Raw genomic sequence first — 24,011 nt, 5'->3', positions numbered from 1 at the left:
ACAGGAAATGGAATATATTGTTACGAATGTGCTGTATGTGAATGATTGTATGTGTAATGTGATGAAATTCTAGCATGATGCAATGTTAGCTCAGCATGGTGCAACTCTACTTGTTGGGACAAGAGAGACAGAGGGGAGCCCGGGGCCTCTGGCCGCCGGGCAGGAAGTGCTGAGAGGGCAGAGTGGAGAGTGGCGAGCGAGAGGCGCTGAGGGGAGTAGAGAAGACGCGTGTCTGGGCTTGAGAGAGGGGGAGCTGCTCCGCTCGCGAGCTGTGTGCATCCGGTGTGCGTGTCTGCCGTGCCCCTGTACTGTGCCTGATTAACTAACTGTTCTGTGCCTTGAAAGTTGCTGTACTCTGTACTGTGTGAGGAACCTGTCATTAAACTAGAACTTAGTGTTGAACGTGTATCCTTTGTGCCCTGCCTCGTTCCCTCCTCCTCTCGGTGTTCAGTGTGGGCCGCTGTGAGTGACTGGTGCCCGTGTGGTTGTTCTGGTGAGGATCACGCCACCTGCCTGCCCGTGGATGGTGTGTGGTAGGGGGGGTGGCGTAACATTTGGTGTCAAAGGAGTGGGGATAAGTGAACAGTGAAGTGCGCTGTGTCGTCATGGCGTCCCAAAGTGGTCGCCGTGAGGGTGAGGAGGAGACGGGCAAGGCCGACGTGGGTGAGGTGAAACCGGGCCAGATGGACTTGTTCGCTGCCATGTTGGCCAGTCTGAGGCAGGAACTGGATCAGAGAACAGAGAGGGCAGAACAGAGGGCAGACGAGAGGGCACGCGAGCAGGCTCAGAGGGCAGAAGAGAGGGCACGCGAGCAGGCTCAGAGGGCAGAAGAGAGGGCAGACGAGGAGGCCCGCCATCTTGCCGATATCCTCCAGAGCTGTTTCTCGTCGCTGAAGGCGGAAACCCAGCAGTACACCGACCAGGGCTGCGACAGCGCGAGGAGTGAACGGCTGGAGGAGGTGCGGACCCAGGAAGGCGAGGTCCGAGGCCTGAGGGAGGCGGAGGGGCAGCTGCGAGAGGTGGCACCGTCGCACGCGGAGGAAGAAGGCTCAGTTCTGGCAGGAAGCGCCGGGGCGGCGGTCCTGCAGGGGCCTATCTGGGGCTCCTGGCAAGGACTCCTGGAGCCTGGTAGCGTCGTGGCGGCACCAGTAGCTGCCGCAGGAGGTTGGGGAGCCCCTGCCTCGTTGCCTCCCTCACCCCCTCCCTCTCTTCCATGCCAGCCGGCTCGCAGGTCACGTAGTCCGCTCTCTCTCCCATGGCAGCAGCGAGAGGTGGCAACGTGGTGCGGGGAGGAACAAGAAGGGTCACGTGGGCTGGCGGCGGGTGCACGGGTGGCGGACTGGCGGGGCTCCGCGTGGGGTCCCTGGCAAGGGCCCCTGAAGCCTGGTGGCGTCGTGGCGGAGCCGGTGGAGGCTGCAGGAGGCTGGGGAGCCGTCGGAGTCGCTCCCTTGGGTCCAGCTGGTGCTGGAGTCGGACCCATTAACCCTGCCTCGTTGCCTCTCTCACCGCCTCCCTCTCCGCCATGCCGGCCGGCTTGCAGCCCACGTGGTCCGCCCGCTCCTCTCTGCGGCCCCTCGGCCTCACCGTGCTCAGGGAGGCTTAAGCCAGCGGGGCACGACGGGAAGTTGGCATGGGAGGCCCAGTTCAAGATGCCAGCTGCTGCCCAGGGCTGGGGCGAGGATGAGAAGGCGCTGCAGCTGACAGCAGCGCTACGGGGCTCAGTGGACGGGCCCGGCCGCTTGGTGGGGAGCGCCGAGAGGACCTTGGGGCGGCCTGACATGCTGGCCGCTACGCGACTCAAGGACGCGCCACAGAGGCTGTGTGGCGTCACGGGGCACTGCGTGCAGTCTGAGGGCCCAGTGGAGGCTCGTATCGGCGTAGGCAGCGCTGTGGAGCGCCGGCCGATGGACGTCGCCGATCGAGACGAGCGTGCGTGGGCCTCGACTACCTGCCGCAGGGCGAGGCCTGTGCCGACCTTGGACGGGAGCTGGAGAGGCTGCGCGGACAGGCGCCTTTGCTCCCGAAGGTCGGCTGTGCAGAGGTAGTCGCGGCGGAGCGACTGCACCTTGCCCCGGGGACGGAGGCTAGGGTCCTGTGTTGCCGGTCGGACGCGATGCCAGCGGAAGGCACGGTGGAGTCCACGGAGGGCCTGCAGCTGCCTGGTGGTGTGGCAGCCGGACAGAGTCTCGAAGGAGCGGGGGAGGAGTCAGTCACGGTGCTAGTGGCTAACTCCTCCGACGAGGCTCGGAAAGTACCCGCTGGTGCCAAGCTGGGCACCTGTGTAGAGGTGGAACAACTAGAGGAGGCGTCGGGGAGCGCGGAGTCGGCCGCTGTGAAGCCGCTGCCCAACTTCCTGGAGGATTCGGCGCACCGGAGCGCCGCTCACCTGACGGAGGCGCAGACGAGGGTGCGCCACACCCTGGCTCGGTGCGCGGACGTGTTCAGCGGGGGTGGATTGGACCTGCTGGGCTGCACGGGGTTGTTGAATCACAACATCAGCACGGGAAATGGTGCGCCCACCAGGAGCCCGCCCCGACGTGTCGTGCCGGTCAGGCGGGAGGAACTGCAGCGCGCCGTCAACGAGCTGGCGGCGCAGGGGGTGATGGAGCGGACAGACAGTCCGTGGCCGTCAGCAGTCGTTCTGGGTATGAAGAAGAACGGCACGCAGCACTTCTGTGCGGACTGTCGGGCGCTGAGGGACGAGACTGGCGAGGACTCTCACCCCCTGCCGTGGACCGACGACGCGCTGACGAGGGCCTTGGAGTTCGGGGCATTGACGATGACCAGCGGCCTAGGAGCGGCCGCCCCGCCCTGCCATGACCTCCGGGGCCGGATGGCGAAGGTGAAGATGAAGGCAGCGTCGATGAAGGCGAGCCCGGAGGGCTTCCGTGGCTCGTGCGGGGGCTGTGGCAAGAGGGGGCATAGGTGCAGTCGGTGCCTGGGGGAGCGAAGGACGCGTTCCCTCGACCGGCTGAGCCCCGACGCCCTCCAGCCGCGCTGTAAGGACTGTGGCCAGTCAGGCCACCGCTTGAGTGCCTGTCCCAGGTCTAGGGACGCGGCGCGGGCGGGAAGCGCGGACGGGCTGGAGAAGGGAGTCGACTTCCAGCCGTCTCCCGCCCTCGGGCCCCGCCTTGAGTAAGCTGCCGCCGCCCGACCAGCGTGTTGCCAGTGGGAGGCTTAGCGGTTGTAGCCACGACGCGTGACAGTGGACACCGGGGGCTGAGGAGTCCTCGGCGCGGCCTGACCCGGGGTAGTGTGTGCTGCTGGAGGGGCCAGTGGAGGCTCGTATCGGCGTAGGCAGCGCTGTGGAGCGCCGGCCGATGGACGTCGCCGATCGAGACGAGCCGTGCTTGCTGGGCCTCGACTACCTGACGCAGGCCAGTAAGGCTCGTGGTGGCCTCGGACGGGAGCTGGAGAGGGTGACCGGAATGGTGCCCTTTGCTTCCAGGAGGTTTTCGAGCATGGCTGCGTGGGGAGGTAGTCACAGCCGGGCGAGGGCACCTTGCCCCGAGGGTGGAGGCCAGGAGCCGGTGTCGACTGTCCCGAGCGTCACGTGGAGTGGATGGCGTGGAAGAGCCCACTGAGGACTGGCGGGTGGTCGACGGCGTGGCTGACAGGCGGAGCCCCTTGGGGGCGCGAGAAGAGACTGTGGAGGACGTGGTGGAGGACAGACTGATTTATGTGTATTGCATGTATTTTTCTGTGTTCAATGTTCGGCCGGGAACTCAGGCTACCGGTGGATTTGGCCACGGGGCGGCCCCCCGACGTGAGCTTGCCCACCGTCACCTCTGGCTTCGCAGCGGCACTGCAGGAAAGCCTGGCTGAGGTGCACCGACGCGTACGGGGCAAGCTCAAGGTGGCAGGCCAGGCCATGAAATGAAGGAGACATACGACCGGCGCAAGAGGGACGTGAGCCCCAGCAGCGGCGAAGGGGACGTGTCAGAGGTCGACCAAGGGGCGAACGAGAACATGGGCGGTGCGGGAGAAGCGGCAGATGTCAGTGACGACCCTGAGCAAGTACTTGGGGCCGACGACGCGGCTCTGGGTGCCACCGCCTGCCTGCCGCCGCCCGCATCCCAGCGGCGCCCTCGGCGAGAGAGGCGTCGGCCGGGATGGTTAAGAGACTTTAGTGATGTCCCAGGGGACTGATTAGTTTGATTAATTTCATGTTTTGTTTGTTGAATGTTGGGGCAGCCGGGTCGACTGCCTTCTGAAGGGGGAGATAGTGTTACGAATGTGCTGTATGTGAATGATTGTATGTGTAATGTGATGAAATTCTAGCATGATGCAATGTTAGCTCAGCATGGTGCAACTCTACTTGTTGGGACAAGAGAGACAGAAGGGAGCCCGGGGCCTCTGGCCGCCGGGCAGGAAGTGCTGAGAGGGCAGAGTGGAGAGTGGCGAGCGAGAGGCGCTGAGGGGAGTAGAGAAGACGCGTGTCTGGGCTTGAGAGAGGGGGAGCTGCTCCGCTCGCGAGCTGTGTGCATCCGGTGTGCGTGTCTGCCGTGCCCCTGTACTGTGCCTGATTAACTAACTGTTCTGTGCCTTGAAAGTTGCTGTACTCTGTACTGTGTGAGGAACCTGTCATTAAACTAGAACTTAGTGTTGAACGTGTATCCTTTGTGCCCTGCCTCGTTCCCTCCTCCTCTCGGTGTTCAGTGTGGGCCGCTGTGAGTGACTGGTGCCCGTGTGGTTGTTCTGGTGAGGATCACGCCACCTGCCTGCCCGTGGATGGTGTGTGGTAGGGGGGGTGGCGTAACAATATAACCAATTGCGAGGGAAAAAAAAAAGTAATAAAAAGCGGCATCTGGCACCTCCACCTCCTTCCAAGATGGCCGCCTCCTTTGTGTCAGCGGGCAACCCTCGTCTTATTTCCGGTGATATCTCCACCTGTGAAGCACGTAAGTACTTCATTTTTCACTTAATTGGAGTTTATAGTGTGGGGAACGTACTGGTAGGGTGAATAATTGTCTATGGTGTGTTGTTTTAGCGTAAGAAGGGTTTATATAGGGTTGGCCTTGGCTCTGGAGGGGGTGACAGGCGGGATGGATACACTTGTTGTTTCTTGGTTCTTGAAGGGTGCCAGTGTCTCCCTGTAAGTGCCAGTGCCTCTGCTGATCATGTATAATGCTCGTCCGTGGAGCCTGGGGTGCGGGGTTCAGCAGGCAGAGCGGGGGCAGGGGCGGGGCAGGGCATGCAAAGGGCGGCAGGTGTTGTCTTCCAGTGTCACGCCGCCCCTGTGCCTCTGGTGCTGTTGGAAAATTTTAAGTATTTTTTTTTTACATTAGTTTGCATTGCAGGGTATGGGGAAAATTTACGAAACCTTACCCACCTCTGGCAAAGTTAATACTTACATCATGGATTTCTTTTTGGTCCCTGAATGCAGTGCAGTGACAAGTGACTTCCGGAAAGGAGAAAGAATCCAATTCAGGGACTATTTATTGTTGAAAATAAGGGATAATAATTCATGTAAGCCTCGCCTCCTCTGGCGACGGTGCCGCCAACGCAGCTGCAAAATAGCTCGCAGAGGGTTTAGGGTGGGGGAGCATATTTAAACTATTCCAGCCGAACTTTACGACCTAACTGCTAACGGGATGGCCTCTCCCCCCTCGACCCCCCTTCTAACCACCCCCCTTGTGTGTATGTGACTTATTTCTGCGGTGGCACTGTCACCATGGCGGCCGCCGCCAGAGGAGGCGACGCTTTCGTGAATTATTATCCCCTATTTTTAACAATGAATATTCCCTGATTGGATTCTTTCTCCTTTCCTGATACTTGTCACTGCACTGCATCCAGGGACCAAAAAGAAATCCATGATGTAAGTGTTAACTTTGCCGGAGGCGGCTAAGGTGTGGTATACATCCCGGGGTATTTATCACATTTTACACCCATCGCACTGTAGAGTTTGACACTTTATTCTGACATTTTTTATTATGCTAATAATTTTTCTTTATAATCATTTCCTGTGGAAATGGCTAAATAGGGGGGTTAGGGCATGGCAAAGCCCCCCCTCTGATAGGAATTTATGTAATGATCGTTCCAGTTAATTTGAGATAAGGGCCGGGTGTGATGCCAAGACCTGCCTGATGGGCGAGCCTCCCATAACTCACTCAGCGAGGGGGGCACCTCTTTGGCTGACTGGTGAAGGAGTGGCTCCCCTGTCCCGCTGGTTGTGGGCTTGATTCCAGGTGCTGACAAAACCTTTCCTTGTCTGGATTAATTTCTCATGTTCATTACACACAGAGGTCAAGTGGGAGTTCTAGTGGTGTAAATTCCAGGTGTTGCATGGGGTCAAGTGGAGCAGAGCCCCCTGTCTGTTAGGAGGTAGTGTCAGGTTCAGTTAGATTGTCAAGTTTAATTGTTTTCAATGAGTGCATATGATGTGCTTTATTGTCTCCATTTTCAATGTGGCCGTCTAGGCGAGAGCGTATTGTTGCATATTGTTGGGATGGTTATATTAAAGAGTTAGATTTGGTTCATATTTTATTATCTTATCTCTTTCAAACAGGATTCTCTTGACCAGTGTTGTCCAAAGTGGGGTCCGCGCACCCCTGGGGGTACGCAGCATAGATCAAAGGGGTACATGAAAAGACGATAAAGACACACACACACACACACACACACACACCAGAAACTTCCCATGTGCTATGAAGGAAAAGAGAGAGGGAGGGACGGGTACCTAGGAAGGACGCTTAATGTACGTGTACCTAAATATAATATAATTGTGTTTAATCAGCCATGGTAATAAAGGGAACAATAGGCGAAAAAGCTTGGACATCACTGCACTAGACATTCAGGTATCAGAGCAACACAAATCCTAGACAGTAAAAGGGAACAAACAAAGAAAGGATTTATTTTGTCTAAGTGAATAATAAGTTTAATCGTACATATTTCTTAAGTCACGGTATCATGCTGCGGGGAAAACTTTTGAGTGGTGCTGTATGCTGAGAGTGCTGGTCCTTGGTGGAAAAAACCTGGAGGTATCATTCCTTCAGATTTCTTAGCAAACATATGTGAAGGTGAGGTGAGAGGAAAGGAAAGGAGATAAGACGAAACAAGATAAAATGAATGGATAGGAAAGGAAAGGAGAGGAGACAAAACAAGATAAGATGGAGAGGAAAGAAAAAGAAAGAAAGGAAAGGAGAGGAAACAAAACAAGATAAGATGAATGGATAGGAAAGGAAAGGAGAGGAGACAAAACAAGATAAAATGAATGGAGAGGAAAGGAAAAGAAAGGAAAGGAAAGGAGAGGAGACAAAACAAGATAAGATGAATGGAGAGGAAAGGAAAGGAAAGGAGAGGAGACAAAACAAGATATGATGAATGGAGAGTAAAGGAAAAGAAAGAAAAGGAAGAATAGGCTAGGGAAAGAAGAGGGTGAGAGAAGAGAGGAAAAGAAAAGAAACGAGAGGAGAGACATCCCATTAACCCTTCTCTTCTCTCTGCAGGTCTGAGGTTAAGCAGAACAGGAGAAAGACGACGACAAAGATGAAGACATAAAGAGGAAGAAAGGAGGAAGAAAACCAGCAACAACACAGAAGAGGAGCAGGTACTAATCTTTTTTTATAATCATACATCATTTAAGCAACTAAGGCCGCGGCCACACAGGGAGTGAGAAAGTGAGCGAGAGCGAGAAACTTTAATACATAATAATCAATGGAGGTGGCCACACTGGCAGCGAGCAGGTAATGGCGAGAAAGAGAGCTGGTAGGCGAGAAAGAGAGGAGAGTTGACGATTAACTTTTCTCGCTTTTCTCGCACGAGATTGCTCGGTCAGGAGTGACATCACAGACATGCCTCACTATTATGTGCTGTAACTCAACTCATACACTAGATAGGACATTTTGGTTAACACCATCAAATGCAGCAGTGATTGCAGAACTCAAATATATTTGTGAAAACTCAATAAAACAGAAACTAAATAAATAGTGACGAGTTGAAGTTAAAGAATCACTCCATAATGTTTATAACACATTTTACATATAGCTGCCATTTGCAGTGGCTGTGAAATAAGTACTAAAATAAACAATTCCATCTTATAGAGAAAAGCCTCCTGAACACGATGGTGTGTACAGATTTTTCAGAAAACGGCAAATAAGTGAAGCACGGAACTATTTATAAAAACATTTCACTTCATCCCTCGTTTACGCCGACACGTGCGAGGCTGTACTGGTCTGTGGGCCCCGTTACCATGACAACCCTCGCCTCGCTTTTAGTGTGGTCACAGAAACTCGCCTTGCCGCTCTTACTAACTTTCTCGCTTTCTGTGGCCGCAGCCTGAATAATTTTTAAACTTGGAGTACCAATGCATACAAAAAAATAATTGTATAGGTAGTATAATGTATGTTTATTATAAGCACAGAAATTCCCTTTTTTTTATTTATGTTGAATGCATTGGTATTTTTTTGTCCATTAACTACACTGTTTCTAAATTATTTTCCCTGCATTAGCCAGACAGTGTTTTAAAATTGTCTGCATACATTTACCAGATCATTTTTGCGTTGGCTCCTGCAAGTCCTTTCCTCCCCGCCACACAGTCCTAACACCTATCTTTTCCTTTCATATGTTAGCTTCAGGCAACATATGAGAGGAAGAGACAGGTGGTAGAGCAGCGGGTGTTAAAGGACCAGTGGAAACTAACGCAAGAACAATCTCGTCAATCTGGTTTCATTATGAGTGGAATGGTTGGCAGTAAGTGGTCAACATACTCTCCTTCCCTGAGTTTGTTGCCTCATTTGCTCTGCTTCAACCCTCTTCTGTCTCAGTGAAATGCCAGAATTTGCTCTTAACTACTCTTCCACATGACCTCTGCGTGTAACAAAACACATGAGAAATTAATAGAGACAAGGAAAGGTTTGCCGGCGCCGGGGATCAAACCCGCTAGATATTCATATAGATATGCATAAAACACACAAGACTTGACACTGTGCCTCCCCTTTAGCCCACCTCTGCCTGTGATACGAGTGTAGGGATCTAACAATGTAAATTTTGCAGAGGATTGTGTAGCTCGGCCTGTCCTGGTGTTTGCCCTTGGAACTTTTTCAAGACTAGAGGTTGCAAGACTCCTCTCTCCTGTCGGCATGCTGTCCCGCTGTCTGTGCAAGCTTCAATCCTCTCGTCCTCCCTCAAAGGTATTAGGGGTAACCTTTATAGTTCTGTTTGCCTACCTGGCCACTGCCACCACCTACCTGGCCACTGCCACCACCAGCAGTGATGAGTTCTCCCGCTGCAGCTCAGTCCATCGGTGGCTGGCCTCAGGGCAAAGACACTCGTCCCTGGAGCTCTTTTGTATCCTGCCCTATGCATAAAGTAAGTCTCATAAGACCTTCCTTTACTTGTAGGGCAGGATACAAAGGAGCTCCAGGGAAGAGCGTCATTGCCAGAGACCAGCCAGCGGTGAACTGAACTGTAGCAGGCGATAGACATCATTGCTGGGGGGTGGCAGTGACGGCAAGGCAGGTGACCATTACAGCCTTGAGGTCCACAATCAAATTTGGTAAATAATATGCAGGAAGAACAGCTGGATCTGTTACTTAATACTCTCAATGATACTTCAAAGAGTCTCCGGAGAGAAACTGTAAGTGCGTGATATAGAAAGAAAACAAATCATTGGACCATTAATTAATTTATTGGGTCTTCATCATATGGTAGGCAGAGAAAGTTTACAAGCATCATCATCTCATCTCCTTCATATGGTAGGCAGAGAAAGTTTACAAGCATCATCATCTCATCTCCTCACAGGCACGTCCTGAAGACTGACCAGCAGCAGCAACATGTGCAGGAAGTCTTTCCCTCCAGGACAGTACAGGTGGGTGGGTGGGGATGCCAGTGTAGGTTAACCGTGCGTCTAAAAATAAAAGCAAGGTTGTTAGATGTATTGGTGGGGACGTGTACCTGATTTATTTTTATATTTTCTACATAAAACTGAAATAAAGGTATATTAGGAAGGAAAACATCAAGGTGTGGAGAGGGAAGACAAAGTAATGAGGCACACGCAGATCAAAAAGCTTTAAGTTGAGAGTATTCCAGACAGTAACGGCAACTCCAGGTGTTTTTGAACCACAGGCCAACATGTACAGATCTATAATAGCCCTGATTGTCTGTAATACTCTCTTGCTAGGGACTCATCTCTTTTTTTTTTCTTTTCTGAAGTTAAGTATGATCGACACACCTTAGTATTTCCAAGGTTTATCATTATTATTACTAGTATTTCTGAGGTTATTATTGTTATCATAATCATCTTTAACCCGGTAGCAGCGGGGATCATGTTTCTTAATGGTCCCTCTAAGTGAGAAAAAATCATCAGTCACACAAACCATTTCATAATACCTATATATCAAAGTGCTTCATTTGTGATCATTTTATGTATCATCTATTTTGGGGAGTTTATATTGTGGCATTTGTCCCGTTGCTGCTACCGGGTTAAGTACATTGAGCTATTTAGGTCTTGTTATGCAGCCCCACTATATGAAGTAATGCTGCCTCGGCCCTTCTCAGGCACACAAACAGGTTCCTGGGTGAGGGAGTAGAAACAGTGCCGTGGCTTTGTTATGCTGGCTGACTGACTAGGGAGGTGAGGACTGGTATGTGAGGCGTGTGGAGTGTGGGTTTGGTGTCATCACAGGGAACTTAAGTGGACTGCCAGGCCAAGTAAAAGCTCAGCCAGCAGCTTGTAAGACATCTATTGTAAGATTTCTTTGTATGCCTATGCCTCAGTACAAGATTAGAGGAGACTTCCAGCCAAAAACATGCAAAGAATGTAAGTAATAGGTATAAACTAGGGTAGGCGGTGGCTGAGTGGTTAGTGTGCTGGGCTCACATTCACTGCGCCATGGACAACGTCGGTTCGAATCCCCACGCAACCACCTGGGATTTTCAGTCACCGCCGAGTGGCCTAAGACTATCCACATGCTGTCCTGAAGACCACCCATCAACCCAGACTAAAAGAAACCGTCCAGTGAATCAAGAATGAGTTCCGGGGGGCAGCGTGAGCCAAGCATAACTGGCGCCACTACTTATATTTAGTGCATATTTTGGTGAGAATTATTTTTTTTTTGTACTGAGCAATCGTCAAAGAAATCTTGTCTGTTCTGTCTTGTGAGCTGATGGGTGAGCTTTTACCTGCCTGACAGTCCACTCAAGTTCCTGTGGTGACCCCAAACCCACACTCCACCAGCCTCACCTATCAGTCCTCACCCCTCAAGTCCCCAGCATAAAAAGGTCACAGCACTGTTCAAACTTCCTCAGCTGGGGTCCTGTCCGTGTGTCTGAGAGGAGCAGAGGTAGCATTATATCACTCGGTAGGGCTACATGGAGAGACCTGTGTGGATTATCGTACTTATCTTGGGAAGTATTACAGGCAATCGGGGTTATTACAGATATATAGTGTAGATTTTCATTCATCAATTGTAACAGCTCCTATGTTGAATGCTTGGCCCTATTTCAAATTTAAGATGCTGTCCTATGGTGCAAAAATACTCAGAATTGCCCTTATTGTCTGGAATACTGCTATTTTAGGTGGGTTCTTTTTTCTGAGTGTGCTATATATAAACATGTGGTAAATTGCCAGTTCTTTGACCTTGCAGTGTGCCTCATTTTGTCTGCAACCCTTCTCATACACATCTGCCCTCATCTCTTCTCTTGTATCTACAGTTTCCATTGTCTATTCTCTACATCTACCCCTATCTCTTTTCTACATCTGCCTTCATCTCTTCTCTTGTATCTACAGTTTCCATTGTCTTTTCTCTACATCTACCCCTATCTCTTTTCTACATCTGCGGTCATCTGTTTCCTGCATATCTCCTTTATCTCTTCTCTACATCAGCCATCCAGCTCTTCTGCTCACGTCTGACTTTAATCTCTCCTCTACACTGGCCTTTTCATCTCATGCACCTCATTTGCTATAACGTTTTCTAAGGAGACAAAGCATGTTACTAATACTGTACCTGACCAGAGATTATTATGGTGAGTGAAGTGACTGCTCTTTTCAACTAATAAACTGTTACCCGATGCACCTGTTTATATTCCTTACATTCCCTAAGACTAACTGCATAAGAGATTAACGGGGGTGACGTCAATGGTTAAGAATTTAAGACATGGTTATAAGAATGAAATACTACAATCTTTACATCAAAACTATGGTCTCGTTTATATGGTGTGTTCTTAATTATATCAGTGAGTAGTCATTGTTATATACTCCTGCCAGATATACCTGCGCGTCACTGCACTGTCCGTTATACTTGCATCTCTTATCCTTGGTCTCTGCGGTGTCCTGACCTCCTCGCTGCCTCTTCTCTTGCCAAGCAGACAGGATGGAGCACACTGGTGGTACCCTGTGAAAAACAACCAGGATGAAGAAGGCCATATAGAATAGATGCCCACAATGAGATTCCAGTAAGATAAAAAAGATATTCATGTTAAATTCAGTCAAAGAGGGTTCACCTTGTACTGTTTCAAGATATCTATTCCTGTCGATATAGTTGAAGTTAGATTTAGTTGAAGAGGGTTTTACATTGTATGGTTTTAAGATATCTACTCCCTTCGATATAGTTTGAAGCTGAATTTAGTTGGAGGGTTTGACATTGCACTGTGCGTCTCAAGATATCTACTCCCTCCGATACAGTTTGAAGGGAAATTTAGTTGAGGGTTTTACATTGTATGGTTTTAAGATATCTACTCCCTCCGATTTGTGAGGAGGGAATACAGAAAGGCCATCATACACACACACACACACACAACTTGTTAAAGAGAATAGTCATACAATACAAAGTGGGTTGACTGTGATGGTATTGTTACGAAGCTGCATTGTGAGGGTTCTGGGAAGTTCTTGCATGATTTGTCATTACCTAGTACTTGATATTAGACTATTCTGTTTGTGAGCAGAGAGCAAGATAATATAGAGAAAATGGATGTGTAAAAGGGCTAACTCAAGGAAACCAGCAAGAGTAAGGGGGTAACTTTGTCAATCGTTGGGTACTCAAGCACTTATTGAGACGAGATGCAGCATGGATTAGCAAAGGAAAAGGCACTCCCAGACTTATACTTGTGACTGCTGTACTCCTTCATGAATAAATACCATCGTTTGCCTCCCTGCCAACGTTGCCACATTGTCGTACTAAAACCTTATATTTCCCGACTTCCTGCCCCAAAACGGTCTTCTGGGCTCCAATAACGAAACTCATTTATAGTTATCGTTAAAAGAGTTAGATCCTGGTGTTTCGTGGCAATAGTTAGGCGTCAGAAACCGGTAAATACTATGCTCTGAGTACGACAATCTGGCAACGGTGCTCCCTGCCTTCCATCACCACCCGCGTCTGGGATAACTCAATCAAACTTATGGTGTTACGCAGTGAGATGAAGGGCAGCATGGATTAACGAAGCCACGGACACTCCCAGCCAGACTCCCACTTGTGACTTGTACTGCTTCAGGAATAAACACCACCAGAATCATATGGATACTGGATTGTTAATATGGACTCATGAAAAAAATGGGTGGTAGAAGGAAAGGCAATTTTAGGATCAGGATTTCTCTCCCTGCTTTCAATCACCTGTTAGCTAGTGTTGTCTCCAAGTGTGTGCCAGCCTGCAGCACTCACTGGAAGGCATAAGGAAACCCACCTATGTAACTTTATTAATTGTATTAGTCTCCCTTTAAACCTGTATTGACTGAAGTGCTCTCTTGCCATCACACGAGTATATGCAATGGGGAACTACATCTTTTCTATCTTCTCCTTATCTATATAGCCTACTACATTTTCAACTACATATCTATCTACTATTTACCTATCTATTATTTATCTATCCCTTACATTTCTACTATTATTGATAATCCACTACTTATCTACTTATCTATCTACCTATCATTATCTACTTATCTATGTTCTTATTTCCACGCCCTGAACACAGCTTCGTAAAGTTTAAAATGATCCCTAAAATGTGCACATACCAACGAATTCAAGGAGTCTGGGCGCAAATCCTCGTGTATGGCTGTTGTCTGTTCAAACCGTGTGTCTTTGGGGCCTGGGTGTCGTTGTCTCCTCTTCATTCTCTTGCAATTTTTTCTCATCTTTCTCATCATTTTCATACAGTTTCTTCTCTTCCTCCTCCTCCTTATCCTCGTTTGTCAGGGCTCTTGATTGGCTGGGCTCCTCTCTCTCTTTCCTGGAGGTTGTCTGTCACTGATGAGCAGAACTGAAAAAAACAGATACAAAACGTTGATACTACTTCTTGCATATCATTAGCATTTGGAAGACTAATATGGTGATGTGGAATAAAACTTTAGAAGGAGCAGCGAGTAGTGGGCTTTTTTTTTATCATGGTTTCCTTTTTTATTGTGCCCTTGAGCTGTCTTCTTTGTCGTAAAAAAAAAAAGGAGCGGGAAAGTAAAGAATCATATATAAACATGTACTTTGATCATGTTACTGGGACACATTATCATTACTATTTTTTGTTGCCGAGGAAGTGATTCGGAACCAAAACTAAGTGTATGAACATATGCTGACGCCCTTGAGTGCTCGCAATGTACTACTTCACGGGCGCCGGGAATAATGTAAACGTGGCTGGCAGTGTCCGTAGAGTTTACCGCGTCACTAGCTGGGTAACGCTCCGCCCGTAACACATTTTTCTTGTAGGCATCGGAAAGTTGGTGGTAGTCTGGAGGCTTCATAAAAAAAAACCTTTCTGCTGATCAGTCTGCTGGTGTTAAATGTGGCAGAGGGTTTCCTGAGACTATGTTGAAGTAAATATTAACGGTTTGTATTGAATAAGCCTCTCCCCCGTCCCATTAAATATATATCATTGGCCAAATCATAAAGTCACACTCACTTTCATTTCAAGCTACATGTGACTGAATAAAGTTTTTGTTTTCGAAGTTAACCTAAGTAGAATTGCAGTTTTATACAGGCGATTTAATTTACACCAAGCAAACCTCAGCTCTTCAAATGCTCACTGGGCGAAGAGAACAGCCAACAATGTAAGAGTAGACTTGTGGCCACGATAATGGGCAAACAGATGTATAGATATGAGACAGCACTCAGAGTACGAGGACCACAAAGACAGGAGAAAGCGGTCGAGGAGGAAGAAGGAAAAAGAAAAAGTAGGACAAGGTAAACGGGACATCAAGAGACGGACAAACTGCTAAAAAGAGATATGACATAAAACCAGAATACTACAGGAGCAAAGACGAGGTGGGAGAAGCAAAGGAAAGGTAGACTCCGGTAAACTGGACATAAACAGACGAACGGAAATACTACTGCAAAGAGAAACGACATAACCTCAGAATATTACGTGGACAAGGAGTGAAAAGGAATATGAATAGTAGAAAAGGTGAACTGGAGACAAGATATGACAGTGCTACAAAGAGACATGACAGAACATCAGAAAACGCAGATGGATGGATGGAAGAAGAGGAGAGAGGGAGTGAGGGATATTGAAATTGTTAAGAAGAATGCATGGAAAAGATAGATGGAAGGAGAGAAAAAAGTGAGGGATACTGAAATTGTTAAGATGAATGCATGGAAAAAAATAGATGGAAGGAGAGGAGAAAGGAATGAAAGAGACTGGAACTGTTAAGACGAATGGAAGGGAAAGGTAGATGAAAGGAGAGGAGAAAGGAATGAAAGAGACTGGAACTGTTAAGACGAATGGAAGGGAGAGGTAGATGAAAGGAGAGGAGAAAGGAATGAAAGAGACTGGAACTGTAAGATGAATGCAAGGAAAAGATGAAAGGATGAAGAGGAAAGAAAGAAATGAAGGATACTGGAAATCGTTAAGAGATGGAGCCATGGAAAAGGTGAAACAATAATCAAAAACCCAAAGAAAACATAAATAAACATAAATAAAGACAACGTATGGAACAGGAAGAGAGTGTAGAGTGAAAAAACAGGAAATAGGGCAGGAAGAAATAAAGAAATAAAGATAAAGAAAAGGAATGATACACAGCTAGGAAAAGTGAAACAGCAAACAAAACCCCGTAAAACATAATAGATAAAGACGGTATATGGAACAAGCAGAGAGTGAACGTATAACAAGGAATGGAAAAGAACGGGAGATAGACAGATATAAAAAGACAATATACAGAACCAGATATAGAGAGTACAGCGTAGAATACAGAATGGCAGAGGAAGAAATAGCAATAAAAAGACACAATATGGAACAGGTCTAACGTGTAGCACAGGGAATGGGGTAGAAAGGGAAAGGAAGGAAAGAGAGAGATAGAAGAAAAATAGGCAAGCTAAAAAGGTTTGCAGCACAGGTAGCGATATATAATAGTTTCCTCCGAGTGCTTAAGATAAAAAGTGTCCTCTCCCAATCTGTCAGTCCTTTCATCTGTCACTCCACTCAACAAAGGAAATTTAGTCCGGCGCGAGGGAATCATTTCTTGGCGAGACTCGAATTTGCCGCCACGGAAAAATGAAGCAAACCAAAGCAACAGGAAATCGAGATCCAGTTGGCGATTTGTCTTTCTGTCTCCCTCTCCCTCTCTCCCTCTCTCTCTCTCTCTCTCTCTCTCTCTCTCTCTCTCTCTCTCTCTCTCGTTTATAAGAATGTCTGATGAAAATGTTATGTAGGCGTCACCCGCTATGTTTGTTCGTCTGTTTGTTCACTTAGCTACAACTAAATGATTGGTGTGTGTGTGTGTGTGTGTGTGTGTGTGTGTGTGTGTTAGTAAAGGAGATTAGTCAGTCTCTCATGCGTGTTTTCACATTCATGGCGTGGAACCCTCATCAAACTATCACTAGGCTCATAAAACTACACATGGAAGCACCCACAACAACCTCTTCGAAAGCCTTATCAAACGTGGATGCGCAAGCTCCGAAATGCCTGGGAATACGAGGCCTTAAGACACACCAATACGCCAATTCAACGGTACATACACGAAGCCGCAGAGGACGCAGCTGCCGCCTGTTGTCATAAGGGTCCCATGAGCACCGCCGCCGCCCGCCTAATGATCCAGACTGCCGCTCAAATTAAATTCCCGATGGCCGTTTCCTCGCACGCTTACGTCGGCTTAAGTCACTCGGAACAGCCCCCGCGAGACAGTCCCATGCTTGTGTCTTCCAGGGCGGGGTACTGAGGGAGCCTGGGACGGGGCGCTGCGGTAGAAAGGGACGGGATTATGGAAGAAGAGGAGGAAACTGAAGGAAGGATAAGATAGAATGTTAAAGATGGCGGGGTATGAAGGGAGTAAAGAAATGGTACGGAAAGGGAGGAGAAGGGGAGGAAAACGAAGTCGAGGGAAGAGAAAGGAAAGGAAAGGAAGGAATGGACGGGAAACTGTAGGAAGGCTAAGGTCGTAGGATGCTGAGGATGCGGGGTGTATGGGAGGAGACTGGAGATGGTTATTAAAGGGCAAGGAATTAGAGGAAATGAAAGGGAAGGCAAGGAAGGAAGGAATGGATGGGAAACTAAAGGAAGGATAAGAAAAGATAACTGGAGGATAATGGAGTGTATGGAAGGAGACCAGAGATAATAAGGAAAGGGAAGAAAAGGGATGGAAAACGGATAATAAGGAAGATGAAGGAAGGGAAGGATATGGAAGGAAAGGAAAGGAAAACATAGGAAAGGAAAGGGATGGGAAGGAAAAGAAAGGAGAGAAAAGGAAATTGAGGGAAAGAAAAGGGATGGGAAGGGAAGGAAAGGAGAGAATAGGAAATGGAGGGAAAGAACAGGGAAGGGAGGGAAAGAAAAGGAGAGAAGATGAAAGGGAGGGAAAGAAAGGAAAGGGAGGGAAAGAAAAGGAAAGGGAGGGAAAGAAAAGGAAAGGGAGGGAAAGAAAAGGAAAGGAAGGGAAAGAAAAGGAAAGAGAGGGAAAGAAAAGGAAAGGGAGGGAAAGAAAAGGAAATGGAGGGAAAGAAAAGGAAAGGGAGGGAAAGAAAAGGAAAGGGAGGGAAAGAAAAGGAAAGGGAGGGAAAGAAAAGGAAAGGAAGGGAAAGAAAAGGAAAGAGAGGGAAAGGAAAGGAAAGAGAGGGAAAGAAAAGGAAAGGGAGGGAAAGAAAAGGAAAGAGAGGGAAAGAAAAGGAAAGGGAGGGAAAGAAAAGGAAAGGGAGGGAAAGAAAAGGAAAGAGAGGGAAAGAAAAGGAAATGGAGGGAAAGAAAAGGAAAGGAAAGGAAAGAAAACGAAACGAAGGTAAACGAAATGAAATGGAAGGAGAGAAAACTAGATGAAAGGGCGGCGAAGCAAAGGGCTGGGAAGGAAAGGGAAGGGAAGGTATATCGCTAATTGGAGAGGTGTTGTCGCATGCTCCTCCCTCCCCCTCCTCCTCCTCCTCTTCCTCCTCTCCCTATCTACCTCATCGTTCTTTTAGGAGATGCGTATGTGCGTTCGACATTTTGTGATGAAATACGAACACGCGCCACAGTAGTCTTTTTTTTTATAGAATATGGAACTAAATCTGATCATTCATTTACGGCATCAATTATTTTTCTTTCATGGAGCGACATAATTTTGGCACTTTGAGAACAGTGTACAGCCCTTGGTCGGTGTCCTTAACAACAACAAATGTGCGTGTACGAACGTTAATCTGTCATTCTTTTTAGTAATATATATGAACGTGCGTATACCTTTCGTTCCCCTAGGAAATTCGTAAAGAGCTTTATTTCCGTTCTCTTAGGAAATACGAATGTGATTTATTTCCGTTCTCTTAGGAAATACGAACGTGATTTATTTCCGTTCTCTTAGGAAAAACGAACGTGATTTATTTCCGTTCTCTTATGAAAAACGAACGTGATTTATTTCCGTTCTCTTATGAAAAACGAACGTGATTTATTTCCGTTCTCTTATGAAAAACGAACGTCATTTATTTCCGTTCTCTTATGAAAAACGAACGTGAGTTATTTCCGTTCTCTTAGGAAAAACGAACGTGAGTTATTTCCGTTCTCTTAGGAAAAACGAACGTGAGTTATTTCCGTTCTCTTAGGAAAAACGAACGTGATTTATTTCCGTTCTCTTAGGAAAAACGAACGTGATTTATTTCCGTTCTCTTATGAAAAACGAACGTGAGTTATTTCCGTTCTCTTAGGAAAAACGAACGTGATTTATTTCCGTTCTCTTATGAAAAACGAACGTGAGTTATTTCCGTTCTCTTATGAAAAACGAACGTGAGTTATTTCCGTTCTCTTATGAAAAACGAACGTGAGTTATTTCCGTTCTCTTAGGAAAAACGAACGTGATTTATTTCCGTTCTCTTATGAAAACGAACGTGAGTTATTTCCGTTCTCTTAGGAAATACGAACGTGATTTATTCCCGTTCTCTTAGGAAATACGAACATGATTTATTTCTGTTCTCTTAGGAAATACGAACGTGAGTTATTTCCGTTCTCTTAGGAAAAACGAACGTGAGTTATTCCCGTTCTCTTAGGAAATACGAACGTGAGTTATTTCCGTTCTCTTAGGAAAAACGAACGTGAGTTATTCCCGTTCTCTTAGGAAAAACGAACGTGAGTTATTCCCGTTCTCTTAGGAAATACGAACGTGATTTATTCCCGTTCTCTTAGGAAATACGAACATGATTTATTTCCGTTCTCTTAGGAAAAACGAATGTGATTTATTTCCGTTCTCTTAGGAAAAACGAACGTGAGTGTTTCCCGTTCTCTTAGGAAATACGCAAAGTGAAGCATTTAGGTTCTCTCAGGAAATGCGTATGTGCGTATCTCTGCTGCCTTTACTGGGGATCCTACACCTGGCCCGGCAACAGAACGGCTGATTCATGCGAGTCATTGGCGTGACAGATCGATGGGGATTGCTCTCTCTCTCTCTCTCTCTCTCTCTCTCTCTCTCTCTCTCTCTCTCTCTCTCTCTCTCTCTCTCTCTCTCTCTGTTTGTCTGTCTGTTTGTCTCTCTCTCTGTCTCTCTCTCTCTCTCTCTCTCTCTCTCTCTCTCTCTCTCTCTCTCTCTCTCTCTAAATAATTTTCACACGTTTTTCGCTGATACAAGATGAGGAACATGAAGAAGAGGAGGAGGAGGAGGAAACATGGAAACATGGAAAAATGGACTAGCAGGCAGCAGAAAGCCTGTTTGCTCATTACTAGGCTGCCTGCGTTCAGTGATTTAATCAATCCGTTTGCCACAGGAGTGGCTAGCAGGGAAGGATTAAAGCACTTGTGTATCTACTCTTGGGAACGTTCAGTTCACTCCCGATGCAGCAAAGTGGCGATCAATGCGTTTCTTGAAGGAGTTGATGGTCTTTGCGCTAACCACTTCTGCAGGAAGGCTGTTCCAGTGGCGAACAACTCTATTCGAGAAATAACTCCTGCCGATGTCGGTATTGCATCGCTTTGCTTGTATTGTTATTCCGTTGTTTCTTGTTCTCAGGTTGGTTTGTAGCGTGAAGAGCTTGGAGTGATCAACGTTGCTGAGCTTGTTCAGGTACTTAAAGACTTGTATCATGTCTCCCCGCAGGCGTCTCTTTTCCAACGTGAAGAGGTTGAGTGGAGGAGGAGGAGGAGGAGGAGGAGGAGGAGGAGAGAAAGTAGAAGCAGGGAGAGTAGATAAGAGGCAGTAGTTCATGCACACACACACACACACACACACACACACACACACACACACACACACACACACACACACACACACACTCAACACGCGCTATTACTCCGTTCCGCCCAGAGCCACTCCTGTGTTTAAGAGGCTGGCGGGCGGGTTGGTCACTCCCTCCTCCTCCTCCTCCTCCAGAGTTAGGTCAGGACTCAGCCAGGCGTAGCAGCGTTCACCTGGGGCTTCGTATCTGTAATTAACTACCTGGTTTGAAGGTGGACTCTGGTGGCCGCGGAGGAATTCCCATGCGCGCAAATTATGTCAGGGCGTCGTGGATATTTGAAGGTGTTCCGGATTTTGTTTCCCCGTCGCGTTTACTCCGTTCACGCTAACTTGGAAGGCCACTAAGAACCACTAGGAAAAGTAAAAAAGTATATATAGATGGTGGATGAATGAGAACCGTTGGACTGATGAATGATGGTGGATGAATGAGAACCGTTGGATTGATGAATGATGGTGGATGAAAGAGAACCGTTGGACTGATGAATGATGGTGGATGAAAGAAAACCGTTGGATTGATGAATGATGGTGGATGAAAGAAAACCGTTGGACTGATGAATGATGGTGGATGAATGAGAACCGTTGGACTGATGAATGATGATGGATGAATGAGAACCGTTGGACTGATGAATGATGGTGGATGAATGAGAACCGTTGGACTGATGAATGATGGTGGATGAATGAGAACCGTTGGACTGATGAATGATGGTGGATGAAAGAGAACCGTTGGACTGATGAATGATGATGGATGAATGAGAACCGTTGGACTGATGAATGATGATGGATGAATGAGAACCGTTGGATTGATGAATGATGATGGATGAATGAGAACCGTTGGATTGATGAATGATGGTGGATGAAAGAGAACCGTTGGACTGATGAATGATGGTGGATGAAAGAGAACCGTTGGACTGATGAATGATGGTGGATGAAAGAGAACCGTTGGATTGATGAATGATGGTGGATGAAAGAGAACCGTTGGACTGATGAATGATGATGGATGAATGAGAACCGTTGGACTGATGAATGATGGTGGATGAATGAGAACCGTTGGCCTGATGAATGATGGTGGATGAATGAGAACCGTTGGCCTGATGAATGATGGTGGATGAATGAGAACCGTTGGCCTGATGAATGATGGTGGATGAATGAGAACCGTTGGGTCGATGAATGATGGTGGATGAATGAGAACCGTTGGACTGATGAATGATGATGGATGAATGAGAACCGTTGGACTGATGAATGATGATGGATGAAAGAGAACCGTTGGACTGATGAATGATGATGGATGAAAGAGAACCGTTGGACTGATGAATGATGATGGATGAATGAGAACCGTTGGATTGATGAATGATGGTGGATGAATGAGAACCGTTGGGTCGATGAATGATGGTGGATGAAAGAAAACCGTTGGATTGATGAATGATGGTGGATGAATGAGAACCGTTGGATGAATGAGAACCGTTGGGGACTCATACACAAGGCAGAGGAGATAAAGTAAAGGAAATTGTGGAGCGTAGACTGAGATATAGGGGCAAGCTAAACCAAAATACCTTGTTGAAAATTAATTAGTCATCTACAACCTCGCGCCAACCTACTAAACCTGTTGGATGTATTAGTGAGGAGATGAGCTAAGAACCAAGCCAGCCCAGCATCCACCAATAAGATTTTACCTTTCCCAACATCCACAAAAAAATTTCACCCTTCCCAGCATCCATCAGTAAGATTCCACCCTTCCCAGCATCCACAATGAGATTTCACCCTTCCCAGCATCCACTAATGAGATTTTACCTTTCCCAACATCCACAAAAAAATTTCACCCTTCCCAGCATCCATCAGTAAGATTCCACCCTTCCCAGCATCCACAATGAGATTTCACCCTTCCCAGCATCCACTAATGAGATTTTACCCTTCCCAGCATCCGCCAGTAAGATTTCACCTTTCCCAGCATCCACCAGTAAGATTACACCCCTCTCAGCATTCACCAATACGATTCCACCATTCCCAGCATCCACCAATAAGATTTCACCCTTCCCAGCATCCACCAGTAAGATTTCACCCTTCCCAGCATCCACCAGTAAGATTTCACCCTTCCCAGCATCCACAATGAGATTTCACCCTTCCCAGCATCCACTAATGAGATTTTACCCTTCCCAGCATCCGCCAGTAAGATTTCACCTTTCCCAGCATCCACCAGTAAGATTACACCCCTCTCAGCATTCACCAATACGATTCCACCATTCCCAGCATCCACCAATAAGATTTCACCCTTCCCGGCATCCACCAGTAAGATTTCACCCTTCCCAGCATCCACCAATACGATTCCACCCTTCCCGGCATCCACCAGTAAGATTTCACCATTCCCACCATCCACCAGTAAGATTTCACCCTTCCCAGCATCCACCAGTAAGATTTCACCATTCCCAGCATCCACCAGTAAGATTACACCCCTCTCAGCATCCACCAATACGATTCCACCATTCCCAGCATCCACCAATAAGATTTCACCCTTCCCGGCATCCACCAGTAAGATTTCACCTTTCCCAGCATCCACCAATACGATTTCACCCTTCCCGGCATCCACCAGTAAGATTTCACCATTCCCAGCATCCACCAGTAAGATTTCACCCTTCCCAGCATCCACCAGTAAGATTTCACCCTTCCCAGCATCCACCAGTAAGATTTCACCATTCCCACCATCCACCAGTAAGATTTCACCCTTCCCAGCATCCACCAGTAAGATTTCACCCTTCCCAGCATCCACCAGTAAGATTTCACCCTTCCCAGCATCCACCAGTAAGATTTCACCATTCCCAGCATCCACCAATGAGATTACACCCTTCTCAACATCCACCAACAAGATTTCACCACTCCCAGCATCCACCAGTAAGATTTCACCCTTCCCAGCATCCACCAATAAGATTTCACCCTTCCCAGCATCCACCAGTAAGATTTCACCCTTCCCAGCATCCACTAATGAGATGTAACCTTTCCCAGCATTCACAAATCTTACACAACTTGAGTCGGTGAGGGCATGTGGCTGTGGGTTGGCCAAAGACTTGAACTGAATGGAGGAGGAGGAGGAGGAGGAGGAGGAGAGGCTTATTTTCGAGGCCACCGTGAATGGAGTGTAGTTTGTTGACATCTCGGTGGGAAGGAGATTATTAACGCGTCGCGAACTAGTCCTTAACGTGTTCGGTCCGCTGAGATCAAAGGCGTTGACGAGCTACTGAGCGTGTTGCTGCCGAGGCTCTTCATGTAACACCTGATCCTCCTCCTCCTCTTTCTGCTCCTGTGCCATATATGTCTTCTTCTCTTTCTTATGATCCTCCTTCCATTTCTGCTTCTCCTTTTGTACCGCTTGTTCTTCTTCTTCGTTTTTCATCTTCATCTTCAATCTTTTTTTTTCTTTTCTTGCACTTTTCTTCTCCTTTTTCTTCTTCTTGTTTTATCTTTTTTCTTACTCCTCCTCCTCCTC

At 47.6% G+C, this 24,011-nt stretch overlaps 1 long non-coding RNA gene across 3 annotated transcripts in view; it reads right to left on the bottom strand.

The window, feature by feature from the left end:
• Window positions 1-9,343: 9,343 nt before the first annotated feature.
• Window positions 9,344-24,011, bottom strand: part of LOC126996961 (uncharacterized) — a 59,645-nt gene continuing 44,977 nt past the window's right edge. For 2 of the 3 annotated variants that reach the window (XR_007751769.1, XR_007751771.1), the window contains 4 exons: window positions 13,946-14,190; window positions 12,212-12,332; window positions 9,740-9,847; window positions 9,344-9,683 (listed from right to left, as the gene is read on the bottom strand). This is a non-coding gene — a long non-coding RNA (uncharacterized LOC126996961). Of the gene's footprint in view, window positions 9,684-9,739; window positions 9,848-12,211; window positions 12,333-13,945; window positions 14,191-16,874; window positions 17,094-24,011 lie in introns of all 3 variants that reach the window. The other variant, XR_007751772.1, reaches the window with a different exon arrangement.

The sequence above is a fragment of the Eriocheir sinensis genome, chromosome 11 (assembly GCF_024679095.1).
Source record: "Eriocheir sinensis breed Jianghai 21 chromosome 11, ASM2467909v1, whole genome shotgun sequence".
NCBI classification, from domain to species: domain Eukaryota; kingdom Metazoa; phylum Arthropoda; class Malacostraca; order Decapoda; family Varunidae; genus Eriocheir; species Eriocheir sinensis.
The sequence above is the reverse complement of the archived record's forward strand: the minus strand, read 5'-3'. Positions and strand labels throughout refer to the sequence as shown.